Source organism: Hesperophylax consimilis, chromosome 17, assembly GCF_061612785.1.
Source record: "Hesperophylax consimilis isolate HC1 chromosome 17, BYU_Hcon_1.0, whole genome shotgun sequence".
Taxonomy (NCBI): Eukaryota; Metazoa; Arthropoda; class Insecta; order Trichoptera; family Limnephilidae; genus Hesperophylax; species Hesperophylax consimilis.
The window spans coordinates 8,125,705-8,131,704 of NC_142852.1; the positions used below are offsets into that span (position 1 = coordinate 8,125,705).

The 6,000-nt window shown below is 33.5% G+C and overlaps 1 long non-coding RNA gene across 1 annotated transcript; it reads left to right on the top strand.

Moving 5' to 3' along the window:
• The first annotated feature begins 1,484 nt into the window (after positions 1–1,484).
• Positions 1,485–4,496, top strand: LOC149415894 (uncharacterized). Its single transcript, XR_016303600.1, has 3 exons — positions 1,485–1,952; positions 2,744–3,261; positions 3,446–4,496. It is a non-coding gene; the product is annotated as an uncharacterized LOC149415894 (long non-coding RNA).
• Positions 4,497–6,000: the final 1,504 nt, after the last annotated feature.

The following is a 6,000-nucleotide window of genomic DNA, read 5'->3' on the forward strand; positions in this document are numbered from 1 at the left end:
ATGTAGGTACTAAATATATCAACAACATCGTAGTATTTGTTTCCTAGCTGTTGAATCCGTCGCATAGGAGTGTAATATTGGGACGTTGAAATAGAATTGCTACAATAATATGGTAGGTACTGTCTTGTAACCGACCTGCTTGGAGTATGAAAAGAGATTACATTTTATAAATCAGGGGAATCGATTGAATTAATGATTTTATACAAACAGGTTAAATCGGAAATTATTCTACGATCAGATAATTTTATTAAATTTAATGAACAAAGTTTTCGCTAGGAATTATGCTGTATTTTTTCCAAAGAATCTGAGAGAATATTACTGCAGTTGGAGGAATTCAAATATTGTCATGTAATTCGTATCCTCAGTCTTTATTTTATAAAAAATAATGTGAATAATTGCCGACCCCTGCCTTATGCTAATCGAGGCTGTAACTCGGCCGGTTGGTTGGCTGGTTGGCTGTTTGCCGTTTGGTGTATATGATAGTTGCGGGGGTTAGGCGTGTAATGCCACGAGTATTTTTAGCTCAAACCTGGAGGCAGATTTATATTATGTAGAGTCAACATCTCCTTCAATGGGCGTGTGACGAACTGTCTGCAGCATCAGACTTAATGTCAATACCCCACAAGAGTCCCAACTGCCCCCGAACGTATGGTGCCAGTACTGAAGGAATGAAATGCCAAAACTAAATATGCCGTTTCAATTCTGAATGCTTGTTTTGCACCAGGGCGATGCTGAGAGTATCTTGCTACAAATGAACCATTATAATACAACAAATTATTATTAGCAATAATTCTGATGTCCTGTCAGGTGCTCTGGACTACTGAGCTACGTCGGATTATTTCCAACACGCCAAATAATTCAATATGTACTAGTACTTCAATCAACAATTACTGCTTATTATACTTTTTCCCAATTCCCGTCGGCGGCATTTATTTTTAATCGGGAGATATTTTCAATTTGTATGGATATTTCAGGCGACTAATAATTGCTAATAATAATTTGTTATCCTTTGTGCTATGCATAAGAAACATTGTATTATTAACATTAGTTTATCATTAAAATATATATATTTATTATTTATTTATTTATATATATACGCCTAAAAAGGCTTTTACATAGAAGTGATACATGATGCAGTGTACATATGAGAATATTTGTATTATACAGAAGATACTGACAGTAAATAGATGTAATTCATTGTAAAGAAGGTACAAAATACACAATTGTAAAATTGTGATTACAAAAAAAGAAAACTAAATATGAAGCAATATTAATAAGACGTAAGAGTACACTGAAAAAAATGAGTTAGCTAAAGTGTTAAGCTAATTGAAGTTGTGTAACCATCGCCTAAAGTTCAGCTACTTTACCTAAAATACTTTATGTGCAGATACCGTCGTTGTTTAGTAAAATGTGCTTGAGCTAATACAACTAAACTTTAATAATAGCACACTAAAAGCATACTCACCTAAACAAAATAATCGGTTTGGTTAATCAAGCTAAAGTAATTTACTAAACCTATTTCACTTTAGTAACTTAAGTTTATGTGTTACTTCCCAAAGTATTTAGCTAAATTTAACTAAACATCTAGTTTGGTTAAATGTTTTGTTCATATAGCAAAACTGAGGTTGGAATATCTAAATTTGGTATTTTTACATAACAATTAGTTGCTTTGCACAAACTTAGGCAAAGTGCAACAAAACTTTAGTTAAAATCTCCCGAACTTTGGTAGATCTGTTTATCGCGCAGGTGTTCATTTACGACGCAGTTATCAGATCGCCACAGTTCGCACCATACGTGAATTGACTGTCGTTGCGCGCGTTGCGAATTTATTTTTGAATTGAATTGAATTTATGTTAACCGCTGTTCCTAGTTCCTAGTGATAATGGCAGACAAAACCGTGGAGGATTATTTAATTTCTTGGAATCTGGAGGCTTACATAGAAACATTTAAAGGTGAGTTTTCTTTTTTCATTTTTTTATTGATTTGGAATTTAGATCATGGAACTATGATATTATATATTATGATAATATCCATTCTATTTGATTTAGAAACTGGCACCTTCATTATTCCATGACTCAAGTACCTACGCAATAGATTTAGAAGATTTGTATTTATTATGTACCTAGTTTGAAGAGTGCGTGTTGACGCTACAACCAAGATTGTGTCAGGAGTCATGACACAAGTTACAGAGAGTGGTATATAAAAAAAAATAATAATTGGATCACTTGTATAGCGCCGTTTTTGTGCAAAATCAACTCAAGGGCGCCTTTATTTCTTTGTTTGTTTCCGCCAGTATTATTTTGTATTGAACGAATGTTGTTTGAAACTGTAGTATTTTCTAAGTTACAATTTTACCCTAGCCAGAAACTAGAACCAACCAAACTAGCTTTGAAATCGTATATATTATATTTTAATAAATGTGTATTGCAAATTATTAATTCGGACATAACATTTTGAACATTGAATTCTGTTGTTTTTTTTTTGGGAGGGATATTTTTTTTTAAATACAGGGTTTACCACCCATTGTTAATGTTTACATTTGAAATTTTCATATAAATGAAATAATTTCATTATTAAAACTATTTTATCTCCGCTTGATTCATGATACAGGGTGTTCGGTATCTGCTGTTGTATAAATATACATTTTTTTAATGAATAATTTTCATTCCTTTGAAAAATAAATTTTTATTTTCTTGTTTTGAAATTTTTTGTATTATCTCGTCGTTTTTTTTCTTTATTTCAGACTCAAGCCACTCCTGATAATATCTCAAGATGATATTAAAGAATTGATTCCGACTGTAGGGCACCGGGCACTGCCTACAGCACACATTAATGCGCTCAAGGAAGTTATTAATCCACCTGCCATAAGTATAAGTTTTTAAAAGCAGTAATGATGACATATTGTTTACCTAGGCCTTTTTTGGCTAACCATTTGGAAATAGTTGTACCGGACGCGATTTTGATACAAAAATAATAGTATTTAAAATAATAATTCCTGTAATTAATGAATAAATCGACTGCCGGGGGGGTCAAGCAATTCCAAAGGGATAAAAACAAAGCTTGACCTCTTCACCCTTTCTTTCCCCTTTGTGTACATACCCGCTTTTTTTTCAGATTGAAGATATACCTTCAACTTCCAAACAAACAACGCCCATATATTATCAACACGATGACTTCCTTGTAAATGACATTTCCTTGTTGGAAAATAAAAACAAATCACAAAGAATAACGCAAGAAGCTTTTGAAGAGCAAATTTCGAATGTAAGTTAAATAATTTTAGTAAGTTTCAGATACCTAAGTAACTTAGGTTAATTGTTTTATACATTCCGATATATGTATTTTAGTAGTGGCAGCGTAGAAAATCCATCCTGTGACTGATATTATGATGATTATAGAAGTGGTTATTAGTTATGTAATCAATATGCAATTTAATTTTGTTTTCCAGGACTTACGCAATCATCTCCTATCAATCAATGAACGGCAAGCACTTTTAATGCAGTTTGAGTCAAAGGGTCTGTTGGACAATTCTGCCAGACTGTGCAGTACTATTATAAGTAAGGAATTGCAGGGTAATCCAGATAGATCCATTACAAGCAAGAGATTTTATGAATTTGCTTTTCAAATCACCAAAGTCTTTAATAAAGAAAGCGCAGCTGTATATTTCACCCCATATGTGTGTTTTGGGCCTACCCAAAAAATTGCTGCTAAAGGTAAATTACTAGACACATACAGGCAGCGCCGAAAAGAATTTGCCAAATCAGGACACAAACATCTTTTACTATATTTAAAAAAAAATTATAATAAAAAATGATAATATAAATGTGTGTATGATCAAACGTGTTTTCTTTTTTGAGGCTTTGCTGGTAGCTGGAAACAATATTTTGAGAGACGATTCTTAACAAAATAACTTTTATATGAATGAGGTTTTTAATAAGTACTTTCTAGTCTTACAAAACATAATATTTATTTATTTAGGTTTCATCTCTCAAAAGGGTTGTAATAAACTACCTGCAACTCAAAGTATTTAACCCATGATTCTGAATTATGGGTATAATCCTTCGAGTTGATGGTGGTAACATTTACACCCTGTATTGTTTTCAGCTAAACTGCAAAGCTGCACTTCCTATTTAATTTAGATAATCTAACCAAAAAGCTAAGCTACAGTACCTAAAGCTAGCTAGCAGTAGAGAGCTAAAACACCTATATCGGTAGGGCTATTCCAACCGAAGTTTAGTTAATCAACCTAACCATTTTGTAATATTAACTAAATAATAAGGTTACTACATCTAAACAGTTCAGTTTTTCTAACCGAACACTACAAAATGGTTTAGGTATATAATTTTTAGTTTAGGTAACACAACTAAACACAAAGCTGTCTCAGCCGATTAGTTTAGCTAGAATACCTGAATCGTTAAGCTGTCATAAATACAGTTTAGGTAACACAACTAAACACAAAGCTGTCTCAACCGATTAGTTTAGCTAGAATATCTGAATTGTTAAGCTGTCATAAATACAGTTTAGGTAACACAACTAAACACAAAGCTGTCTCAACTGATTAGTTTAGCTAGAATATCTTAATCGTTAAGCTGTCATAAATACAGTTTAGGTAACACAACTAAACACAGAAAGCTGTCTCAACCGATTAGTTTAGCTAGAATATCTGAATCGTTAAGCTGTCATAAATAAACTGCTGTTTAGCAAACAGTAGCTAAAAGTTCGGCAGTCACCACAGCAACTAAACTGTTTAGTAGATAATTACTGAAAATTTGGTAAATCGTACCTAAACATTTCTTTCAGTGTAACACAAAGAAAAAAAGAAATTACTACAACACTACATATAATACAAATCATTAAAATTAATTTACCAACGCTACTCTAATTTGTAGGATTCGACAAAGTGTTGGTTCTTGTGAAATTCTATAAATGGAGTCAATAAATAAATCAATATCACCCCCATACTTGTTGCCCAGATCATGCATCCTATTGGTCAGTGAGTGTGTCTGATGGTTGGTCGTGTATGTATTGCAGAAAAATGTTATATTTTGTCTTGTATTAATCGTCGGTACACGGAGTTTAATAGTGGCAATGATGGCAGGACTATCAATTAAGTTGTCAATGACTCTGTGTAACACAACCAGGTCTGAAATATTTAAAATACAAATAAATAAAATATCTCATATACACATAGATGAGATAACATGGGTCTTGAAAATACCCATGATGTAGGAGGGAGGAAACACGGAGGCCGGCAAATCTTTCCACAGCCGAGCTGTTAAAATCAAGATCGAGTCAACGATGTACGTTTGAAGTGTGTCCCGACTATGCACCGGTGCCGAAAGGATCAATGACGCTAGTTTCAAAGAGCATCTTCCATTTTAATACCGGTAGAACACGGACAGCATCCCCACAGGCCTGTGTTGTAAAGATTGCTATTCGTTTGTTAACATAGAGAAATTTATCAAACGGACCGCCCGTTTCCGCATAGAGTCAAGGGTTTTTTCAGGTATTTTGGGGCTACAGACCAGAAATGGCTGCCAAAATCAACAGTTTTCTGTACAGTACGCCCAGCTTCAGAGGGGCAACTTGACTCTGGCTTCGATGGAGTCTCACAACCCATTATAACATAAAATATACCCAAAAAGTGGTAGATAATTTTAGTATCGCCCTTATAGTTTGGTGATCTGAATAGACAGGCACTTCCAAACCTTCCCCTACTCCATCTCCTTCCCTTACAAATTCACTTCAGTCCCACAATATACTAGAGGTGGGTCCTGTGAGTACTTTTCGTTACTGAGTACAATGGGTACAGGTACAAAAAAATACCGCTCAAAAGTATTTTATACCTCTCTGGGGACTGGGACAAAAGTAATAAATACTTAGGGTAAATATTCAGAATCGCTAGACACGGATTATATGAAATATTTTTAAATAAAACCTTCTGATTTACCTTAATTAATATAAAAAGAAATCTGACTGCATTTGAGATATTTTTAATTTTTA